This window comes from Carcharodon carcharias, chromosome 4 (genome assembly GCF_017639515.1).
Source record: "Carcharodon carcharias isolate sCarCar2 chromosome 4, sCarCar2.pri, whole genome shotgun sequence".
NCBI classification, from domain to species: domain Eukaryota; kingdom Metazoa; phylum Chordata; class Chondrichthyes; order Lamniformes; family Lamnidae; genus Carcharodon; species Carcharodon carcharias.
The window spans coordinates 92,057,542-92,082,748 of NC_054470.1; positions in this window are offsets into that span (position 1 = coordinate 92,057,542).

The following is a 25,207-nucleotide window of genomic DNA, read 5'->3' on the forward strand; positions in this document are numbered from 1 at the left end:
CACTGGGCAAACCTATGGCAGGCTGCCTAAATGGAGGTGAGAGGGGACCTTAAATTCAAATTTCCCACTCAATTCTTGCTATCATTTTGACTATAGTGGGAAATGTGGCAGGTCACAATCTGACGCGCACTAACAGTGATGTCAAGTTCAGCCTTTTAAACACCTGCTCAATTGTGAATTTCCCAGATATTGATAACTTTATTGAGTCGGGTGGTTTCTTGAAGCCTGTGTAAAACATATCAGGTTAGTCAGTTTGTGAACCTTGTAGAAAGCCTGTTGTGGAGGTGGGAACGATTTGACAGGTAAGTTTAAGAGGTCTTGCCAACTTTAAATGTCATCATGTAATGGTATATGTTAAGTTAAATATGTTTTTAATGCAGCGATTAATCACAGGCATTGTAAGTGGCCATTAAATTGACCAGCATTGTGCAAGTGCTCACATCATGAGAGAATACTTTCTTCAGTGGAAAAAGTGCATTTCGGCATTTAACAGTATTGAGAATCTGATTTTAATGGGGCATCTAGACCCTGTGCTTTGATTTTTACATGGATTTAAAGTCCATCCATCTGTTGAGCCTAGGGGAAGAAAATGTATCAATGTTTTGAGCTCTGGGGGGTTTGTTAATGTATTTGTGCAATTAAATTTCATTATGAATGTTTGGCTGGGTTTCAAAAACCACTAAGTGGATTTAGCTCAGCACAGGTTGTAAAGAAGAGTGTGAGCTTTGTTTTATTGACAATTTTGAGCAGCTAATAAGATTGAAGTATTTTGAAGAGCTTTTGAATGGCTGTTTGTTTACTTCGTCAGATCAAGGAGCACTTGAGAGGACAGAGGTTTTTTTTTCGAAGTGGAATTTGAATGGACAATTGAGTATTCATTTTTTTTCATGTGCATTTAAAGTCTTTCCAGTGCTATTATTGGTCTTGTGAGTTCTGTCCGTAGTGAATATTGTGTGAGTGTACATGGAGGAGCTATGGGGAGCATGGGTATTATGAGTGGGAATGGAAGGCCATGGCGAGTTAGGACTAGTGAACCTCTCAGTCATCGGCAGAATTGGACCTATGTCCCAGTGATCGAGATAGGCCTTCTAACCTGATGGCCTTGGTATCTGCCTGCTTTTGTTCCCACCTAGGCCCTGCAACGGGAGTTGGCAGTCCCCAACTCCAGCCCAATCCTACCACCCCAGGATGTGCACCTACATTCAGTCAGACCTCAGGAACGCGATGTCAGGAAATGGCCTGTCTCTTGAATCCTGAGCTAATGATGAAAATCTGGCCCAATTATTTGATTTTCAATTTAAACACAAAAGTCTGAAGACAATTTTTGGGGGTGTGAACTGTAAAATTCTGCAAGCACAGAAAAATATTCTCATCAATGCTTCCTTAGAGTAAGCTTTCCCTGAGTCAACATCAAACTGCACATGGAGGTTCACAACAGTGTGAAAGATCAATGCATTTTTCCCATGAGATGGACAGTTTAATCCTTTAGCAGTCTTTTCACAGACTTAATAAACAGTGGTTAGGTGGCTTCATGTTGGTGTCGAGCCTTAGGATCAGGACTGTCACACACCATATGTCCAGTCATCCATTATCCTTGTCTTCTGCTCTGCATGCTGAACTGCTTGGCTTCTGCTTTTCACATCTTGCAGACAATGCATACTGATCAGGTATATTCAGCACATGTGGCACAGAGGTGCTGTGGAGCATCCTTCCACCGGACTGGTTTATGCCAGAAACATTTTTTGTGTTGTTTCAGATTAGCCTAACATCCATTTAATAAATGTGAGCTCAGTGTAGTCGGTTGCAAATAATGTATTTTGTTCCCAGGGTATTTTAAAATACTTCAAACGGCATAAATAATGTAAGTTTATAATTGAGGAACAATGTTGTTAAATTAATATAATTGCTAGTGAGGGTTATAGAACTTCGGGTTTAGTGATTTTAAAATATAGTAGCCACTAGTTGATTTTTTTTAAATGTCTGTCTTGTAACTATTTGTCAGTTTATTCTGCCCTGTTTACATTTTACTTTCCTCCTTTCTCTGTATGAGTCTCACTGTCCTTTAAAGAGCCTGAACCTCTTTGCAAATGATTCTCTGAAATAAAGATATGTATCAGTTTCATTGATGTTCAACTTTGAATGGGGAAGTTGTTGGAATAAAATAGTTAGAAAATTGAATTATGTGATGGATAGAGGAAAGTGGGTATGGGAACTAATGAGGGCTTGTGGGGTAAATAAATTTCACAAATTTGATTGGTTGTTGATTGACCATTGGTTCTTTTTAGTGATAAGATCAAAATATAGTTTTCTCCCCCAGTAGAAGCATAAGATTTTAAACAGAAGGATGTTTTTCCACTCAATCTCATGTCTGTGCTTCTGCTAGATTTTCAGTTGGAGTTATGTACTCTGAAACCTATTTCATAGTCCTTTCTCTATAACTTATTTATCTTCTTTCTTCAGAAATAATTATCCAGTGTCCTTGGAAATAATATTGCTTGTGCCTCAATAACCACTTGTGGAGCATTCCATACTCTAATTAATAAAATTTCTTAGAAACAGGCCATTCTGTCCAACTAGTCTACAATAACTGGAGTTTATGTTAACAAACTTCTTTCCAGCTTATGTCGGCTCAGCTTATCAATGTACCCTTTTATTCCCTTCTCCTTCATCTATTTATCTTGCTTCACCTTAATTCATCTATGATAGTCGTCTCAGCCACTTTGATTTTTTTGTTTTGCTCCATTTACTGGGAGGCCAGTCAGGGCTATTCGGTCACTATTTTGATAACGTTTGTTGTATATTTGAAGGTTAGAGAATCAGTCTATGATACTGTTGTTCAAACTGTCGCTGCTGCTGTCATGTGCCAAACTTCTCCGGCTGCTGTGGACGTTTCTGAACAACAGAAGGATGAAGTTCCATCTACGAGACAAGGTCAGCACTCCAAGAACACCCAGCAACAGCCTCCCGCATCTACATAAGCGACAGGCGAACTACGTCACCATGAAAGTTTATTTACACAGGCAAAATTGTCTTGACAACTTGGCCAAAATCTTTCCAGAACATGAAAGCCATGCTCTCTCACCTGTAGAAATATTCAGCCATTTTTGACAAGTGGAGACTGCACCCAAACCCAGCCAAGTTCATTGTCTCTGCATTCCACCTTGAAAATTGTGAGGAACACAGTACCCTAAATGTGGAGAGTGTGGCATGACCCAACTCCCACCTATCTTGGAGTGACCCTTGACCATTATCATTACCACCTCTGAAAGACTGCTGAGAAGACCAAGACATCGGTGAACATCATCTGCAAGCTGGAACAAGCTGGGGTGCAAAGCAAAACTCTGTCCTTCGTACTCCTGCCATAGTTTTGGTCCACCTGACAGCTAAGTACTGTGTAACTGTATGGACCTCAAATCATCACAACAAACTCATTGACACACAACTTCACTCTGTAATAAGGATAATTTCTGGAACTCTTCTGAGATCAACTTCAGTTCAGTGGTTATCAGTTCTCTCAAACATCACCCCTCCCTTAATTCGACCGGATGAAGTAACTCTTACCAGCAACAACTTGGACCTCCCCATCCAGAGAGACCATAAAAGACCCTTGACTCACTCCATGTGTTCATAGAACCCCCTCTTGACACAAATTGAACAACTCCAACTCCACAATACTGATGAAATGTAGAGGAAAGCTTGGCATAAAACACACTCCCGCATTAACACACTGTCTCAGACCCAAAATCTCAACAACCAGGCTTCAATCACCCCAAAGCATGTGGACAACCCTCGATAGAATATGCACTGGACATGGCCGATGTAGCCAACTGATGTACAAGTGGCACCCCAAAACCTCACCTGGCTGCAACTGCAGAAACCCTGACCAAACCATGGAGCATGTAATAATAATAACATCTTGCCCCCGCCTCGAGTTTGAGGGTAGTATCCTGGAGTTACACTTGCTCTCTAGCAGGGCATTGAGCTAGTTAGGGAACATGACATTAAAACTGTGGTGAGAGCTCCAGCTCCAAAAACCATGGGAAAGATGACTCTCTGACTTCCTTATTGAATTTATCAGTTACTATCTAATTTCTAGGCTCCAATTGTGAACAACTTCACAAGTGCAAACATTTACTCCACATCTGCCCAACCAACCCACTTCATTATCTTAAAGATGTTATCAGCTTGCTTTTTGCAGAGAAAAGAGCCAAAGTCTGATCAGTCTTTCCTGATATTTGTTTTGCCTCAGTTTTGGTATCACCTTTGTAAATCTAATTTGTACTTTCTCTAACATATCTGTGTCCTTTTCGTAATAGATTCCATTTAAATGCAACACATTTTCTCTACTTTTGAATTCTATTGCTCTAGAAATGAAGTCCAGTTTGCACCTTTTATGGCTTTATTAAGTATTGAGACTTGTAATGGTTTGCGAACCTGCATCCCTAGATCTCTTTGCACCTTTACCCCATTTAGACTTTTTTTTCAAGGACTATGCACCTTCTTATTCCTTCAACCAATATAAATGACCTCTCACTTATCTATATTGAAATTCAATTGCAGTTTGCATGCCATTATGCAGATTTGTTAAAGTTATCTTGTGGTCCGTCAGTCTTTCTCAGTATTAAGTATTTTCCTTGCCTTCTGCAAATTTTAATGTTGTAGTTCTGATTCCTATATCCAAATCTTATAAATGTATAGTTGTTACTGCTCTTAACACATACTCTGTTTTCTTGAGTACCCAGTTTGTTATTCATTCTGCAGCCTCCTCTTTTGCTAACAGCATATTCTGAGAGTTTAGTCATAAGTCTACTGTGCAGTAACTTGTTAAAGGCCTTTTGAAAGTCCATGTATATTACATCCACACAATTATCCTTGGCTTTTTACTTTTTGTTGCTTCTAAGAATTGAATAAGGCTAGTCAAGTATGACCTTTCTGTGCTGGCTATTGTTCATCATTTTTCTGTTTTCTATATGTCTTTCAATTACATTCTAAAGTAAAGATCTCAATTCCTTTCCTACCACTGATTTTTGTTTTCACATAGAGAGTATATGTTTTTCTGCTATATAAGAAGCTAAGGAGCAGGAGTGGGCCATTAGGCCCTTTTGAGCTCGCTCTGACATTCAATGAGATCATGGCCGATCTTCTACTTGAACACCATTTTCCTGCAATAACCCTTGACGTTTTTAATATATAGAAATCTATCCATTTCAGTCTTGAACATATTCAATGACTGAGCCTTCACAGCCCCCGGTGCAGAGAATTCCAAAGATTCACCACCCTCTGAGTGAAGACATTTCTCCTTATCTCAGTCCTAGATGTCTAAATATCCTGCCCCTTATTCTGAGACTGTGCCCCCTGTTCTTCTGTACCCCTGCAGCCAAGGGAAACATGCTTCCTGTGTCTACTTCGTTGAGCCCTATAAGAATTTTGTATATTTGAATGAGATCACCTCTCATTGTTCTAAACTCCAGAGAATAAAGACCCATTCTTCTTAACCTTGCCTCTAGGACAATCCCTCCATCCCAGGAATTAATTGAGTAATCTTTCAATGCACTGACAAGTAACTTTTTCCTTGGGTAAGGAGACCAAAACTGCGCACACTAATCTCGGTGCTGTCTCACCAAGGCTCTCAACAATTGTTGTAAGACATCTTTACTCCTAAACTCAAATCCTCTTGTAATAAAGGCCAACATACCATTTGCCTTCTTAATTGCTTACCGTGCCTGCATATTACCTTTCAGTGACTCATAAACAAGGACACACAAGTCCCTTTGAAGTTCAACACTTCCCAGCCTCTCATCATTAAAGAAATATTCTGTCTTTTGTGTTTTTTCTACCAAAGTTGATAACCTCACATTTATCCATATTGTATTCCATCTGCCAAATTCTTGCCCACTCACTTAGCCTCTTCAAACCCCCTTGAAGCATCTTTGCATCCTCCTCATAACTCATACTGCCATCTAGTTTTGTGTCACCTTAAGTTCATTGCGTTCTTTGAATATGCATGGTTGCAATCCATCCAGGCATGGATTGTTCTCTGTTTGACTAGCTTATCAATTACCTGTTCCAAAAAAGTGGGAAAGAGGCTGGGGATGGGGGTGGTGGGGCGTGGCAGGGTGCGGGGTAACAGTAACTAGAGGCCAGTCAACTTAGAGAAAATGTTTAGAGACAATAAGGCAAAGCAAATTTAATTCACTTTGTAAAACCATGAGTTAATAAATGACAGCCAAAACCAATTTGCTAAAGGCAAATCATGTTTTACTAACTTGATTTAGCTGAATGAAATAATAAAGGATTGTACAGGGTCATTTGATTGATACTTTGTACATGAACTTACCAAAGGCATTTGTAGAGTACCACATAATAGACTTGTTGGCAAAACAGAAGCCAATGGGATTACAGGGACAATGGTGGCGTGGACATATAATTGGCTAAGAGACAGAAAGCAGATAGTAGCAGCAAGTGGTTGTTTTACAGATTGGAGGGAAGCAGGGAAGTGTCCCCAGGCACTGGTATTAGGACTACTGCTTTTTAAATAGAAATAATTTCCAACTTGTACTTACAGTTCATAACTTCAAAGTTTGCAGATGACACAAACTCAGACATTTAGTACATGATCAGGAGAATGGCAATCGACCTTCACAGGGTAAAGACAGACTGATGAAATGGACAGATACATGATGGGTTCAATTAACACTGAGAAGTGTGAAGCTATGCATTTTGGTAGGAAGAGTAAGGAGAGACAATATAAACTGGTATAATTTAAAATATAAAGTTATATTTAAATGGGGGCGCAAGAACAAAGAGACATATGTCGATGTGTAGAAATCATTGATAATGGCAGGACATGGTGAGAAGGCTGTTAAAAATGTATGTTGTTCCTTGGTTTTATAGACAGAAGCATTGGCCCATATTTTCATGCCTCCATATGTATTGTTATGGAGGCAGGGAGATTTGGCAGAGAAATGGAGGCTGGGCCTGATTCTGGAATTCCCACACCGTTATGGCCTTGAGATAAGGGTGCTGGGTTCAAGCCCACACCCACCAATCCTGCCTTCACCTACTCTGTTGCGGTGATGGACATTTTCATATAGTCGGGCCCATTTAATTCAGAGACATGGATCATGTCACCTCCGAGGACTGGTAAACCATGGGGGAAACCTGTTGTGGTGTCAAGATCTTTTTGACAGTTAAGTTTAAACAGTCTTTTCAACTTGAACTGTCATAATTAGATGCTGTATGGTATCTTAAATATGTTTTAATGCAGCAATTGATTATAGGGCTCTGTCCTTAAAAGGTAAGTGGCTATTAAATTAATTAGTATCATGTACATGTTCATATGCATTATACTCCTTTATGCAGTGGATAAAGGGCTCTTCTGCATTCAACTTTATTGAGAACCTGACTTCAGTGTGTCATCTGGACCCTGTGATTTCATCGTCAGATTGATTTAAAGCTCAGTCATGAGAGTATAATAATTTTCACATTTGTTTGTTTATTGTAAAGCAGGTTTGTGGGAGTTGTCCTTTTCTGTCTGTGTGATTTTAATTTCATTTTGTAGCCAAGCAGATTGCAAGTTGAAGTTATCAAAAAAGTAAGGTGTAGCATTATATGTAATATGCTAATGAGTCAACATAGTTGGGGTCTTAGCATGTAAACTGTGAAGGGAATTTGTATTTATAGATATATGAAGAGGGATTTGAATTTCAAAGAGGTTAATGGGAATAGTAGCAACATGAAAAGATTTATTAAATAGGAAAGGTAAAGTTCCAAAGACATAGGGAAACAATGGAATTTACATATTAAAATAAAAAATATATAAGGGAGAATGACAAGGCATTGTAAGACCTAACAGAAGTGTGGGAAGCCTCCAGTATTTGTGCGTTAAGCCTGCTGTCTACAGAAACTGAAGCTGGGGAAAGCCACTTTGAATTCCACAAATCCAGAGATCTGTTAAGTCTTTGACGCGCTCTTCTAGTATCCACTTTGGGCATATCACATGAACCTTATTATAACACTGGCAAAACTTTGAAATGCTCATGAAACTGTCAAAATAAGCAAACAGGCATTCAAATTCCTCTGAAGAAAATTGCCCCTCTTACAACTTCATAAAACTGCTTATGAGACACAGCCATTTATATTTCCATTGGGAAAAAAAGTTGATCCTCTTAATGCCTCTTTATCTTGTTCAAATAAATGCATCAAAAACAACTTCAAATTAAGATAAAGTTATTACAGGCTTACAAAACTGTCAATCAAATAAAGTGAAAAGCCCCTTCTCAGCTGTGTAAACAAACCCCCATTGAGCTTAAGGTTGGAGCTCAGGCAATGGTTCATAATGCGATTCCAATGCACAATTGTATCAACAAAGGTTGTAAAACTGGATGCATTGAAACATTTTGAGCAGGCTGAATAGATAGCCATCAGGCTCATCAGATTACTGACTTCTTCATTTGACAGGCCAAACACTCTCTATGGTAGTGAGTTTGACATCCTTCCTACTCTTTCAGTGAAGAAATTTCTTCTGAATTTCCTGTGGAATTCTTGATGGCTATCTTTATGTTGATGGCAAAAGGTGTGAAGTAGTGTTCCACAGGGATTGGGACTGTTGCTCACAATTTGCACCAACAATTTGGAATTAGAAGTACAATTTCTAAATTTACAGATGTCACCAAGTATGGGGATGTAGTTATTACAAAAGAACAATTTGTCAAAATACAGGAAGACTTTTAAAAAGCTTGCAGAATAAGCATTTAATTGGCAAATTAAATTGAATATAATTAAGTATGAGTTGGTGCATTTTGATAGGAAGAATGAAGCCATATACTGGTTAGATAATCATCTAAATGGGTTAGAGGAGCAAATTAATCCAAGGTATAGAAACATAAATTACTGAAAGCAATGACGCAAGTTAATAAGATTGTTAAAAAGGGGGGGGAAAAACAAGTACTGGAGTTCGTGTCTGGAGGACTAGAATTGAAAAGCAGGAGTGTCATGTTAAACTTACTTCACACTTAGATACTGTTCACAGTTCTGGACTTCATATCATGAAAAGTATAAAGAGGTATTGGGGTGATCTAAAGGAGATCTTTAAGAGAATGAAAGAGTTTGACAGACATAAAGCAAATATCCCAACCTGTGACGGGGAGACCAAACTGGATCAGATAGTTATATTTCCGTTAGGAAATTTGGGAGAAAATTATTTAGCCAACGAGTGCTAAGAATGTGAGACATGCTACCACAAACAATAGCTGGGCAAATAGCATAAATGCATTTAAGAGGACGCAGCATAAGCACATGAGGGAAAAAAGACACTAAAGGTATATAGATAGGATTAGATAAAGAGGAGTGTGGCAGGCTGCTCGAATGGAGCATAAATGGTGCATAGACCAGCAAGGTCGATTCACCGGTTTCTGAGCTGTAGACTTGGTCACTCAAAATTCTAGTAAAATTTGCACCATTATTGTTGACAATGTTATGCACACAATCATTTAAATAAATATATTTATACAAATGTAGACCTCAGTAGGAATCCTATCAGTCAGCAGGAAGGGTTTATTTCCCCCCAGTGAAAGTTCACCCAATTTACAAGGACAAACTGATCTGTTGACCTAAATGCAGTCAGACATACATAATGGTCATACAATTAACACATTCCTATTGATGCAAATATAATGATGTAAATAGCAATTCAAATCAGCAAATTAACTCTGATCTAGGATGAAAAGACACCATCTGTTTGTTCCATTAAAAGAATGAATTGAAATAACTGAATTCAGTGTTGAGGTTCACTGTCTCAGTTTACATTAACATCTGAGATGCCTGGAGTACATTGCAGCTTAAGTATTCATTGCCAACCATATACAATCCTGTGTTTTGCATAAGAATTAATTTATCTGTACTAGAACCACTGCTGTTTTTGAATACATTAATGACTTGGGTACAGGGTACGTTTTCAAATTTATAGATGACATGAAACTTGGAAGTGTAGAAACTGTGCAGAAGGTAGTAATAGATTTCAAGAGAAAGGTCAGTGGAATTGGCATCACTTGATTGTTGAAATTCAACCCCCAAGGAAATGAGATGAAACATCACATGAGGAAAAATGAAGAGAGTCAATACAAGCTAAATGGTAAATTTTAAAGGGCATGCAAGAGAGACCTGGGGGTCGTTGTCCATAAATCTTTGAAGGTAGCAGAACAAAATAGATGGAATTCTGGTCTTTATAAATAGGGGTATGGAGTACAAAATCCAGAAAGTTATGCTAAATTTGTATAAAATCACTGGTTCGGCCCCAGCAATAAAGTATTGTGTACAATTCTGGGGTTGTACTCGAGAAAGAACATGAAGGCTCTGTAGAGCATTACAGACAGGAAGGGGTCAGCTCAAGCAACATTGTTTTCCTCTTACCACCTCTCCATAAAAAAAGTGATTTGAATGGGTTTGTTTTAAACAAAAAAATAAATTTCCCAACATCCCTACTCTTGTGTGATCTAATTTTACTAATAATCGACAGCAAATTTGAGTTAGGGTTTACACTGAATGTGTGAAATAAGCTAACCTTCTAAGTGATATCCCACTTGCTTGGTGTAAAAGACAGCTCAAGATACAAAATGATTAGTGACATCAGGCAATACAATCTCCAGAACTCTCATATAAAATAAAAGCGAAAAACTGTAGATGCTGGAAATCCAAAAACAAAAAAAACTCCAGAACTCTCTTGATTGCCTTCAGGATTTGGAATGGAAATTTCTAGAGTTTTATCTAGATTGTTCTGTTTATTTTTAATCAGGAGTAAGCATGGCAGAGAGGGGTGGATTTGATTGATGATGTGTGCACCATTGCATCATGTCAAGATGGAACAGGCTTGGTGATCCAGTTAGTCTTTGCCTGTCCTTTTTCAAAAGTTCATAAGTTGAACCAAAAGTTAATAAACAAATTCTTGGAAAATGTCAAGCAACACAACTATTGTCATAGCTGTGATTGCAAGAACTTCTTATTTGTTAATTTATTTTTCCCACCATTTTCTCAATTTCTTGGCCATGCAAGAATGAGGTGGTAGACCTTTTCCCAGTCTGGATAAGCTGGCTTGTGGTGCACAAAAGAGTTATAGGGATGACTTCGCTTCCAATTTTCCTCACCTCCACCCCCAGCATCTGAACTTTAAATTCAGAAGCAGTTGCTCCCTGCTAAGACTGATAGGTTACAGTACACACATTTTACCAGTTTGTGGCACTGAACATTGATATTCCAAATTGATTGCCACAAAATGGTGTTCTGAAAACATTGTGACAAATTATTTGATCTACATGTATGCCTGTTCAGAGAAGTCTAATTGTTCCCAACATGATTTTCTCTGGAGCATTGAAGAAAGGAAAACAGCTATGGTTGATTTAAAATTCCAGGTTACCTTTACAAAGAAGGAACAGTACTTAAATGAAAATATATCATAATTCATACTGTCTCACAAGCTGAACAATGTATAATTTAAATTAACCTGGTTAAATCTACCGATTATGAATAAATCCAGTTCAGTATATGAAACTATATAGACTTAAACAAGAATAATAATTGCTGTGAGTTTTCAAGAGACTCTTGAGGCTAATCCTTCTGTATCTTGAGCTGTCTTTTGCACAAGGGAACTGATGAAAACTCCCTTTTGAAAATCTGCAATGTACCCTACCTTATGTACTAGCAACGTTTTCTAGTGGTCAATGATGTTCAACGGAAATTACTTTATCCTGGCACCTAACCTCACACTATACATCGTCACCCATCCTGCTGTCCCAAAGTGCCTCTCTTGCCTGTACAGCTCCTATAACAAGAGCACTTGAATATAATGCAATATCTATTTTAGTTTAAAGATCTCAATTATATCCATTCAAAGTCTACATTTTTTTAAAGAGTAGAGAGCCCCAGTTCTTCAAGCCTGTTCTGTTAACTGCAGGCTCTTAAACTAAGTATCAATTCAATGATCCTCATCTGCAGCTGATTCAGGGCATTAATATTCCTTGTAAAGATTGCATTTCTAGTGGCAAGCTATTGAATTATGTTGGGGTTGTAGGGGGAGAGGGAGTTATCGGAATTGAGTTTGAACCTATTATCGTTTGACAGGGCATTGGTGAGACTGTACCTCGAATACTGTGTGCAATTTTGGTTTCCTTATTTAAGGAAGGATGTAAATGCATTGGAGACACTTCAAAGGAGGTTTATTAGATTGATACTTGGAACGAGTAGATTGTCTTATGAGGAAAGGTTGAACAGACTGGGCTTGTTTGCACTGGAGTTTAGAAGAGTGAGGGGTGATTTGATTGAAGTATACAAGATCCTGAACGGCCTTGACAAGGTGGACATCGAAAGGATGTTTCCTCCTGTGGGTGACTGCAGAAATATGGGGCACTGTTTTAAAATTAGGAGTCTCCCTTTTAGGACAGATGAGGAGAATTTCTTTCAGAGAGATGTGCGACTTTGGAATTCTCTGCCTCAGAAGTTGGTGGAGGCAGGGTCATTGAATATTTTTAAGGCAGAGGTAGATAGATTCTTGTTAGGCAAGGGAATCAAAGGTTATCAGGGTTAGGAGGGAATGTGGAAATCGAAACACAAGATGATCATCCATGACCTTATTAAATGACAGAGCAGGCTCAAGGGGCCGAATGGTCTACTCCTGTTCCAATTTCTTATGTTCTTATGCCATCTACGCACATACTTTCCAGCAAGTGCCACTAAGCGCCAATCAGGATATCCTTTTATTTATCTGTCACTCTTCAGGTAGCCTGTGAATCTGATCATTGGTTTGAAACGCAACATCAATCTACATAGTGCAGATTTACATGAATCTGAAGCTTTGTATACCTAAAACAATTAGTTTGTTTTTAGTAGAAGAATTTTTAAAGTTTTGTTAGTTATGACAAATGCCATACTTGCTGTAAGTACAAAAGTTTAAAAATTGTCATTTGATAGTACGGAGCTTGAATATTGCTGAAAAAGGAGACATGCTGTTAAAGCTTTTCACCTTGCACTCAACAGGACAGATTTGCAAGAATACCGAATCTCAAAGGGAACAACAATTTATACTGTATGAAAAGAGGATGGTAAGTGAACTCTGGTATGGCGTTGCCATGGAGAATTCACCAGGGGACAGTTAACTGCCAAACCTTTGTTTAAATTCAAACCAGGCATATTGACTGTAGTCAGGGCATTGCCATGGGGAATGAACCAGGCTGTCTGCCCAGCGTTTGTTTCATTGAAAAAGGTGCAATGTTCTTTCTGTTTGCAAAGACTAGAGCCCTATGACTGAATAAATGTAGCTTTGAACATGCATAAGTGAGCCACACTGTGAGCCTGACAATTTTAAATGCGTTGTTAGCATGATTCTTTGCACAACAGGATTGTTTAGCAAGTGTTATTCAAGCACAGAATTGCATCTAATATTGGACACTATGTTCTCAATTTTGCAAGCACAGGTTGGTTGAGTACGGTCAATACTTCTCCTGTGCCAACAACCAGAGAGACATGCTGTTTGACTTGATTCACTTGTCTTGAAAAGTCCCACAGCATTGACAAGTGAAGGTGGGCTTGTGGTAGACAGTTGTAGAGAACCCAGATTTCTCAACTAGCATGTTGAGAAAAGGCAGCTCATTTGACTGCTCCATTTCTAAGGTAAATTTGTGTTGTGCAGAACCAGTCATAGATAAGATAAGGTGCAAAGGGATATCATTTCTGTATGCCTTGGCCAGCCTATACATACTTGGATGCAGTGAACCATGAATACGAATTCTATAATATACGCCGCTAGGCAGCTTGTTACTCTTACACAAGTCCAACAAGCATTTTTGTAACTTGCTTTTAAGCAGGGCTATGCAATCATCTATCTACAACTGGTTCTGTACAATATGAATTTGCTGAATGGTTGAGTGAGTGCTGTAACCAGTTCTGAGCAAGTTTTACACACACACACTGAAGGATTCCTTTACCTTTGCATAGATAATGCAGGACTTGCATATAGATAGCAATATTGTGTCCATGAGCTCGTTTAATATTGTCAGCCTATTCACTAATGTACTGCTCAGGGAAGCCGTAGACATTTGCACTATGTCACTATGCCATTTTCTGAATCTGTATTCATTGAACTTATAATCTCAGCAACTCTCACAGTTGAGTTCAGTTTTAATGACATTATGTATACCCAAATAGATGGTGTTGCCATGGGATCCTCTCTAGTCTCAGCTCTAACTAACATCCTTGTCATTTTCCATGAGAAAGGTGTCTTAAATGGAATGTTCTTTCACCACCTATCCCTTGCGTATTTCCGATACATAGATGACACATTTGTTATATTTGAATCTACAGCTGCATATAAACATTTCCTTACACACCTTAATGGGTACCATCCTGCACTCAAATTCACCTTTGAAACTGAGCAGTCAAATGAGCTCCTTTTCTTCTAGATGTCTTAATGCAGCTGTAGAGGGCCTTAGACCACCCCTGAAGTGTAGTGTACAGTTTTGGTCTCCGTCCCGAAGAAAGGATATACATACCATAGAGGGAGTGCAGCGAAGGTTCATCAGGCTGATTCCTGGAATGGCAAGATTGCTGTATGAGGAGAGATTGGGCCAACTAGGCCTGTATTCACTGGAGTTTAGAAGAATGAGAGGAGATCTCATTGAAGTATGTAAAATTCTGACAGGGCTGGACAGACTGGATGCAGGGGTGATGTTTTCTCTAGTTGGGCGATCTAGAACTAGGGGTCACAGTCTCAGGATATGGGGTAGACAATTTAGGACTGAGATGAGGAGAATGTTCTTCACTCAGAGGGTAGTGAACCTGTGGAATTCTCTACCACAGAAGGCTGGCGAATGAGACTTAGTGTGAAACAGGATATGGACAGCAGCGTTATGGATGAGCTGAGGGAGGATGAGAGGCTAGCCAATTGAGCATTAGAAAAGTCAAAGCTGGAGGTGACAAAGTGTATACGGTGACAGATGGTTTCAGGAAGGTGATGGTACAGCGCTGGATATCGGCAGTCTTTGTGACTGAGAGGGTATGGAGTCAAGCGCAGCTCAGAGTCTGGTAGGATGTCAAGGCTTTGGCAATCTAATTCAGCTTGAAACTGGTCAGTGAGTGATTTGTAGTCAGTAGTCAAGGTGTCGAACTTATGATAGGAGCTAAAGATGATTTCTTCACTCTTCCCAACATTTGAACAAAATTGGTGTTCATATGCTAATGACCTCCAACAGTAATTTCTCGGCTGTAGTTGTCAGGAAAACACAAGGGAAACGTACAGAAAATATCTTCATACAAAATAACATTAAACACAAGAGATCTGTACTTTCTTTTAAAAATGTTCAAAGTCTGTTATACATGTTTGAAAAAGAAAAACCAACAGCAGTTGAGCCAACAGCTCCTTTACAAATGGATAGATAGAAACATTTAGACCAACTCACTGTAATGCAAGTTTGAAATGAGTTCCTCTTCAACTATTCCTCCTTAGCTATTTAAATATTGATAGAGTTGGCAGTGATTCAGGGAGGTAAATTAAAATATTTTGAAAACATTAGTCTTTAAATATATGTAGACACGAACCCTCCACTAAAGATACTTCTGACCCTGTCAACCCTCCATATGTACAACATTGCATATGCAGAACTGTTTGGGATCTGCAGTGCATGTTTCCTGAATACATAATACAAATATTATATTCCCTGCAGTGTAGCATGACCTTAGAAAGTTTGTAAACTTTGGACAGATAGATGGTGAGAAAGAGAATAATGGTCACAATTACACCACAAAAATCTGATTAATAGTTTCAGATTGCTTGCTAAAGCAGGAGAGTGACCCATCATTTGAGCAATGAGTTGATAGTAAAGTCAACCACATTCCACTGTCAAAGTAGATTTTAAAAAAGTACATTTAAATGTTCATTAAACTGAAGATCAATGCAATCAGATATCCAACATTTCTGAGGGATATGTTGGGTTGAAATTATTTACTAAAGCCTTCTTGGGTAAACTGGCCCCTTGTAAACTTCTTTTCTCTGAAAAATCACTTTGAAAATAAAAGGAAAATACTGCAGATCAAATGCTGGAAATCTAAAATAAAAACAGGAAGTATTGGAAATGCTTAGCATGTCAGGCAGCTTCAGTGGAGAGAAACGGTATTAACATTTCAGGGTCATCAATTGAGGTGATGATACCGGTGCAGGCACTTTTATTGAGCAGTTTGTTTTTGAGATTACCTTGACCATGCATGTCAAGTCATTGCAATTCTTGTGGTGCTGGAGCTATGTCCTGTGGCCAGGGTTCGTGGCTGTCATCTTCTGGGTAATCTCCTCCTATATGTGTCACATTAGCTGCCCCTGTAGCCTACTTCCCCCTGCAAGTATTGAACATTCCTATTCCATTGTACCATCCCTAACAAGAGCTTCAGTGCCATGTTGGAGAAAGGCCAAATAAATACACTGAATACGTTTGTAACAAACTTTAAAAAAATTAAATGAATTCATTTAATGTACAAATGTTGAAGCAAATTAAATCCCATGGTGGAAAAGTTAACATTGGTATACATGATAAGCTGTTAGTTGAAAACAAAATGCACATGCCGTTCTTAAAGCACTGGTTAATCAAAGCCACTCTGCCCTTCTTTCAAGTATGGGCAGTTTGACTGGTGGATGCTCAATATTCAGGCCAAATATACAGCTCCAGGAAAATTACACCTTACCTGTACCTGAGTGCTAAACCTTTTTCTGCATCAGTACATTTCTGCAGAGTAAATTGCTTTACTTCAACTGGTTAGCCTTACTGAAGTCTTATTAGCTAAGGTCAGGTACTAAAACCAGCCGACACTTAAGTAGTCTCAATCCTTATAACTTTGATGGGTGCATACACTGCATGTATACTGATAGTCAATTACAGCTGAACCATCATAATTGTGAGTGTTTTTACTTGATGACATGATTTTTAAAAAAAATATATTTAATAATCTTACTATGATAATTTGGAACTGACTAATGTTAAGATATATACAGCTATCTATTGTAAATACTCAGTGAATGGAAAGTTAGAGTCTTATTGAGGTTAGGGTCTAAATTTTCATGGTATTGGAAGGGGTCTCCAGCTTAGCTAAAATAGTGCTGGAACCCAGATTCCGGAAGTCCTGCCTCCAAATCTGGCACCATTTTTGACAGGAGGGAAATGAGGTGTGTTGTAGTTTGCACATCCATGGTTCATGGAAACAACTGAACATGTAAAAGTGCAGAACAAAAACAGAATTACCTGGAAAAACTCAGCAGGTCTGGCAGCATCGGCGGAGAAGAAAAGAGTTGACGTTTCAAGTCCTCATGACCCTTCGACAGAACTTGAGTTCGAGTCCAAGAAAGAGTTGAAATATAAGCTGGTTTAAGGTGTGGGGGGCGGGGTGAGGCGGGGTGAGTACAGATGGTTGTTTTTGTATGGGATTAAGTTCTTGAAGGAATTTAAATGTATTGCATGGCTTTTTTTCATTGAGAGTTTATAAATAGTGAAACCATCAATAGACATTTGCAACTGTATTTTATTTCATCTCAGCATGGCACCTGAGAACAGGCCATGGTGGATACTAGGTGAGTTGACATGGAGGATGTTTGGGCAAAGGGTGGTGGGTGAGGAATCACGGGTTGTCATATGTTGACACTAAATTGGCATAGGCACTACAAAGGGCTCTGGGGATCTTGGGTTGACATGGAGGGTATGAGGGGTCATGGGGATGGGTGGAAGGGCATAGGTTGGTATGGAGGTTGGTGAGGGCACGTGGTGTTGGTATGAGTGAGAGATGGGAGTATGTGGGGAGGGGGGGTGTTGGGTGGTAAGGGCTAGAGGGCAGTTTTTTGTGTTACTGTTTTTTTTTACCGCTGGGATGAACTGGGCCATTGACAGCCTGACATGGCACCAGGCAGCTCCTGTAGCTTCCTCTGAACTCTTGCCGGGAGTGGCAGATCTGACTTCTGTTAGCACCTGCCCCTCCTCCCCAGAATGAAAATTAGAACATATGGGACCCTTTCTTTCAAGTCTGCTTTGCAGGTTGGGAATTTTCACTAGGTTAGACAGTGATGATCCAGGAAACATGGGCAACATTTTCCCATTTAAATACAGTGGGGGTAATTTTCAACTGATCGCGCAAGTGTAAAACTGACATTGTGGATGAGGCAACTCTTTTAGAAACATATTAACTTTCACTTGAAGTGAAAGTCAGGTATTTTCTGTAATAGGCACCTGACCTGCAAAGCCAGTTTTATGCTCTAGCAGTTAGTTGAAAATTATACCTAGCACCTTCAATTCTGAGAAGCAATACTGAACCAGTGGTGCAGAAGGAATGGCAAGGCTGACAGTCAGTCGAGATGTGTTTCTGTGGATAAGTTGCAAGGTGGCTGTTGTCTGACGTATGTATTGGCTCATGGAAGTTATGAATTTAGATCATCAGTAAATACCTAGAGTCACGAGATCATCCACTTAACAGGTTTGAAGCTCAGGAAATGAACTAGATTTTCATGTAACCAGTTAACTCACTGTGGAGAAGGGCAGCAGACAGAGTATGTTCACAGGATGATTAAAAGGGGTCAAGGCTTTATATGAAACTAGGATTAGCAAAGGTGACATCAATAATCTGCAAAGCACAGTGATATGACTAATGAGTTTTACATGTACAGGATGGCACGCAACTTATGATATGCACATATAAAACTAGCCATTACTAGATAGTACAAGAATAAGAAGCAAATAGGCTTGATGGGCCAAATGGCCCCCTTCTGTGCCATAAATGACTCCGTAAATGTTGAATACAGAAATTCATCTGCACAGTTTGTGTGAAGGCATTAACAAATTTTAAATAAACTGATTATGCATGCATTAAAATAATGGGGATAGGCAGAGTGTATGAACATCTTAAGCACTCATGTGTATAGTCCAATATGACCAACAGTAATTTCTAGGCTATTAAGTATATTTAGCTGTCCATTATACTACTTCCATTCTTTGTACATCTCTGCAGACCAAATTGCTTTACCTTCCCACTGCCATTGACATTCATTCAGCAGTGTATAATCAGTTTTGGTGGAGTCCACTGGGCTAATAGACAGTGGCACATAGAAAACTGTCTGAGATACTCAGCATTTCATATAGTACATGACAATTACTTTTAAGTGTCTTATATACAAGATAAAACTCAGGTTTTAAGACAAAAATTAATTTCTCAGAACAATTTGTAACCTTGCCTAGTGCTTCAGGCAATATAATTAGAGCACACGAGTAAATAGAAAGCATGAACTTGCGTGAACATATCAAAAGTTTTTTTAAGACTCTGTAGCAGCCAGTGAAGTGTTTGATGCCAGGGCACCTTTCTCCAGGGTTTGTTGATCTTAGCAAGTCTCTGAGTGAGAAAGCTGGGGACGGGCAGGACACATGGAAAATGCATCTGTCCAACATGGTCACTTATCACAATCCTATTTCTTTGCTATTCATCTCGAAGCTGCATATATTCACACACGGTCCTGTCCTTTGCAAACTGGAAGAGCATGTCCACACATTGTGCCTTTTTCAACTAAACAGTAGCTTGGAGGAAAGCCATTCCCTGGTTCATTTCCCAGGACAATGCCTTGACCAATCAGAGTCAATCTGCCTTGTTTGAATTTAAACAAAACCTTGGCAGTTAACTGTTCTCTGGTGCATTCACCATGGCAACTCTTACCAATCAAAGTTGATTTGCCAACCATTCAGCACTCTCTTCTCATGCAGTATGAATTGTTCTCCACTTCGAGATTTGGTGTTCTTGTAAATCTGTCCTGATGAGTGCAAGATGGAAAGCATATCTCTTTTTTCAATTATGCTATATTACTAAAAGAAGTTTGTGAATTTCCAATCCTGTGACACAATGTGCATATTTCTGAAGTGGATGGAGAATATCCTTTCAAATAGCCCTTTTGGTTACTGAACGTTATATAGTGAAGGGGGAAAAAGTGACTAATTAATGTAACTTTTATTCATCGATTGAAGGGAGAATTTTTTTTTAAAAGTGATACTAATACTGGTTGAGTGCATAAAGTAAGTTCTAATTAAAGTAGTTCTAACTACTTTCAACTGACATGTTCATTTATCCCTTTAGTAGCTGAATTTAATTAGAATTGTAATGTTACTGTTGTGCTTATGTAGCTAATTTTGAAGTAGAGGTGTATTCCATTCTTCTCTGGACCTGAGAGGTTATCAATTAACTTAATCTGTTTGGCATCGTTACCACCACCTTTGTGACCAAGAGCCCATATCTTTACAATTGACAGAATCAAAATTCATTGGAAGTTCATTGCAATAAAGAAGAGATTGCTTTAAATCTACCAGATGCATGAGAGCCTGGAGGAGGATCTCCAGATACAGTTTATTACTGATGCAGCCAGAAAGAGTTGAGGGCAATTGGGTGTAAGAAAAAGCTTAATTCTGTTTGATGCATCACATTTACTATTAGTCTTGAAACATTGTGCTTTACTGTCATAGACACAACTGAGATCGGTGCTATTTTTAGTGAGACTTGAAAAGACTCCATACTGAGTTGTCCCTGTCAGTTTGTCCACATGTCACACTGCATTTCTAATAGTTTCACAAATCTTAGATACTGAGAAAAGAGTTAGCTTGAAAAATTACCACAGCAGTGGTAAAAGAAAAAAAAAATGTTAGCATTGATTTTGCTATGTCTGATGGTTTTCAAAATAAAAAAATGAAATTTAGCTTCTGTGGTCTAGCCATGTGATAGTGGTGAGATCAACAATAGTGTTTGTTATGATGTTAAAGTAGTAGTATCAAAATGCATGTGACCACTAGTGATTGAACCTTGGGTCTTAAAAATATATAATTGTAGGGAGGTAAGCCGATTTGAAACAATGTAATCTCGTCCCAGCATTTTACCTGACTCTCTTTGTTTATTTCTGAAATCTCATCTCATTACACCAAGTCTTAGCCTCTCTTGCTACAGTTTCTGTTACCGAGCTCCAGGATATATTCCCTCTCTCTCTTCGGCATTTCTCATTTTCCCAGCCTCTTGGATAATTTTCCAATAAATTTGGATGTCTCTGAGATGTAAAACTACAATCAAAATTGGAATATTTGAAAGGAAATATTAGGACCGACCAGAGAAATAAAGAAATGCTGATAAAACAAGTGAAGAGGGCACTTTCACCATGCTTTGTTAATTCAATGCTATTGCAATTACACAGCTCTTCCTTGAGGCTTTTTCCCTGTTTAATGGTCTGTAATGATAAAGCTGAAAAAATAAATCTTTTTATTTAGAGCTTCCACCTCAGCGAGGCGGCTTCAGGCCAAGCCACACCAAAAACTTGCTTTGAAAACTCTGCTCATATTTTAACAGCTGTGACAAGTTGTGCTACATCAGCCGAGGAACACAAGATTTCTGAAACAATGAATAACATTCTAAATAAAACAACTCATAACATTCTTCAACAAAAGTAAATTTGCCCAATCTACCAATGTTAACAAATGGATCCTTGAGAAATTAACAGGATCCGTATTTTGGCCAAAAAATAACTGGCTCTTCTTCGGGTCAATATGTGTACTAAGCTTTGTTGAAATCTGTCTGTTAGTTTGTGAGATATAGGCTTGGATTTTCATCACCAAGGCGGGTAGCAGGAATCAGAAAAAATTCCTAGCCGGGCCTGCCCTCCTCAGGAGAAAGTGCCTGAAAAGGCAGGATCTTCATTGCCAGACTTGGGTGCGGGCTGCAGTCAGGCCAGCCGACCTGAGAGAGAGATAGGAGGCAACCGCAGGGGCTATTGGATGCTGAGGTTGTCTTTTTAAAAGGCCCACCTTGGTATTGTGGGATTTCATCCCAGTTAATATAAAAATAAAGGCTAAAGAGCTCACCCCTCCCATCTCATCACTCCCCACACAGTCCCTATCCATGCCACCTATGCCAGGCTATACTTCCCACCCTATGGCCCTCATGTCCCCTATGCCAAGTAATGACCCTCCACCTACACCTCCATTTCCCTGCATGCTTGCTATGCCAAGCTTTGGCACTTCCATGCCTGTTGATTCTATACAGTGCATGCTGGGTCAACGAATCCTATAGTGACAATAGCTTTAAAAAAACACATTTATTCATTAATTATTTTCCACTATGTTAAAAAGTATCCATTTCACTACTTCCTAATAAAAGTGTTAATCATCCAGACCTTTTAAAGTATCAACAACAAAAACTGCAAGTATTTGAAATCTCTTAATCTTGTGTAAATATACATTGTGCAATTGACAGCAGAAATCAGAGAGCAAGAGCTGTCAATAAGGCAGTGTTGTTTCTGGGGCTCAAGTGTTTCACCAGAGTAATGGATTTTTGGGCTCTGGGCCAAGCCTCATTATGTATTCTCCCTTGGCATGGGGGCATGAGGAGAATCTTTTGAGCTCTTCTTTTACAAGGTCCCTTCATGCAGACTGTGGTTAATGACACCTGTGAGCAGCTGTGAATCATGACTCTTTTTAAAAATTTGACCAGACTTCATGAAAATTGCAGAGGAGTAGGCATTCCTGTCTCCACAATGGAGATGGCCAGGTTGGGAGTGCCAGGTGTGAGCTCTTGATGCGAACCAGCCTGGACCCTTAAAAGACACTGCTGAATATCATGCAGTCTGGGAATGGTGTCAGGAATCACAACTTGGTGAAAATCTAGGCCATATTGTTTTACAAGCAGACTAAAAAGGATGAAAACATTGCCTCCACTGACCTTCAGTGGCAGAGGGGGTAATATATTGAAAAGAAAAGGCAATTGGTAGAATGGTCAAAAATTTGCAAGAAGAAAATTAAAAACACACAAGTAGCAAAGACATTTTAAGACGAGAAATTATGGACAACACAGGAGGAATAAGATGCCAAGGATGCACAGAAAAAAAAACAGAAGGAATAAAACCTATTTTATAGTCAGAAATTATTTTCCGGCATAGACAGGAAATAGTAGCTGGAATAACAGAGAAATAGTACAATGTTGTTTGCTTCAAGACCTGTTTGATCACCAGAATGGACTGGACATTTGGCTGCCCATCTCAACTTTAAGTGTCACCATTTATAGACATGATATGGCAAAACAGGAAAAATGATTAGAAGTTTTTTAAAACTTTTTTTAAATTGGCAGCTTCAGTGTTGTATGAAATTCCTATCTTCACTACTGAGCAATGTTACAAATCTGTTTGACAGGCTAATGCTTAAATCCATTCCAGCCTCCTGAGGGATGATTTCCCTTTGTTGTTCTGATTTAGAACATTTCACTATTTATAAGAATGACTTAGAGGGGCGTGGAGAATTATTTTCATGCAGAGACGAATCTAGAAGTCACTCCAACATCATATTTAAAACATACTTGGCTAATAGCCTACAAGGCTACCAACCAATGGCTGGAAAGTGGGATTTGGCTGGATAGCTTTTTCGACTGGCAGAGACACATTGGGCCAAATGTCCTCTTTCGTGTCATAAATGTTTCCATAATGTCACGAACGAAGTAATAACAATGAGTTAATGACGTTATAACCACAAGAAAATGCGGGGAGGTGTAGAATGGCATATTTGGGACTTGGGATAAGAGTTCAGTGGAGCATTGAAAATTGTATTGATCAGAGAAAGATGAGAAAGAAGTTAAAGGTAAGAGACAGATTGTCCAATGTGACATCAGAAAACCTATGACTGAATAGAACTAAAAGACTAAAACCTTTCATTGGGAGCTAGGCATCTGACCCAGGCTAACATAACTATGCTTGGCTAGTAGAGATATATTGGAGGGTTTTCTCCAATTCACCATGATTTTCTGAATCTTATTTGGTTCCCTTTAAAAGTGAGAAATAAATTCTGTTTTGGCCAGAAGATTGTGTGGCTGATTGGTAGAGGGAGGGTGCATGTGGATTGGGAGAGGGAGGGCGGATTGACCATAGAGGCTGGGTGAATTCTTCAATTGGTGTCAAAAATAGGCAGATGATGAACTGTTAAGAAGAAACTAGGTAGTCGTAAAGCAAACGTTGGTGAGCCACATAGTAGCTTGTTTAGGAATGCATTTTGCCTTATCCTGACAAAGGATTTGAAATGTTGTAAGGTGACAACGAATTTATTAATGAAGTGCTTCAGAGCAGAGCTTCAAAAGTGCAAAAAATGGAACAAAGCACCTCTGAATAAGCTTTGTGAAAACAGTGCTGCCAACAAGCTAAAACCCCTAACAAGATCTCAGAATGGTTCAGAATTTCAAGTCAGCAGCAGTTCCCCTTACATTTTGAGAGCACAGGTGTAAAAAGCATAGGGCAGTAGTTGGAAGGTCATGTGGATCAATTTTCTTACAGATGTGGTGAACCCGATTGATTTTTCTGCAATAAGGATAGGTAAACTTGGAGGATGTATAAAGGTGACTTTGCAAGGAAGGAAAATAGGTTGCTACAAAAATTAAAATTAGAGAGCAAAGAGAACAGACTGGTATATAAAAAACAATTTCTGTTTGAAACCAGCAACTAAGCTGCTGGGATTGAAGTGCCGTACATTCTGAGATTCACAGAAATTTCGAGGAATTGTTTTTTTAAGGAGGCTAAAGGGGCATGAAAAAAACAACTAATCATTCTTCTCAATGATCACACGGAGGTCTGATGGCGGGTTTCAAAAGTACAAATGGAGAGAAAGTTGGTTTGTAATCATTCTATCTTTTAAAACAGCTAAGTATTATGAGAAGCAGCAGAAAGCGGGCAGGATTCAAGCAATGTTGAGTACTAGAGCTGATGGTCAGGCAAATGTGAGTTAGGAAACCTTTTGCCAGTTTTTGTAACATCAGTCACTTCACTGGAATATACAAAAGGACCAGAGTAACAGTAATAGTTGAACCAGGGAAAAAGCATTAATTCTCAAAGGCTATCATAGTTGGCTGATTTATTGTGCCACACAAGACCAGTCTTGTTTACAGTTCATGTGAAGAATACAAGAGCTGCTGCAGCTGTACCTCAATGTTCTACGTCAAAATAAAATCATTGAACAATCAAAAAAATGTGCAAAATATAACACAATAATGTCTCCAGTAACTTCAAATAATATATTGGAAATATTTTCCCATTTGAATTGTGTAAACCCATTTATAATTCAAAACTTAATTAACCTATGTAATAGGTGCCCCAGACTATGTTTTAGCATTAGACATTGGTTGCTAAGGGTCAGAATTACAA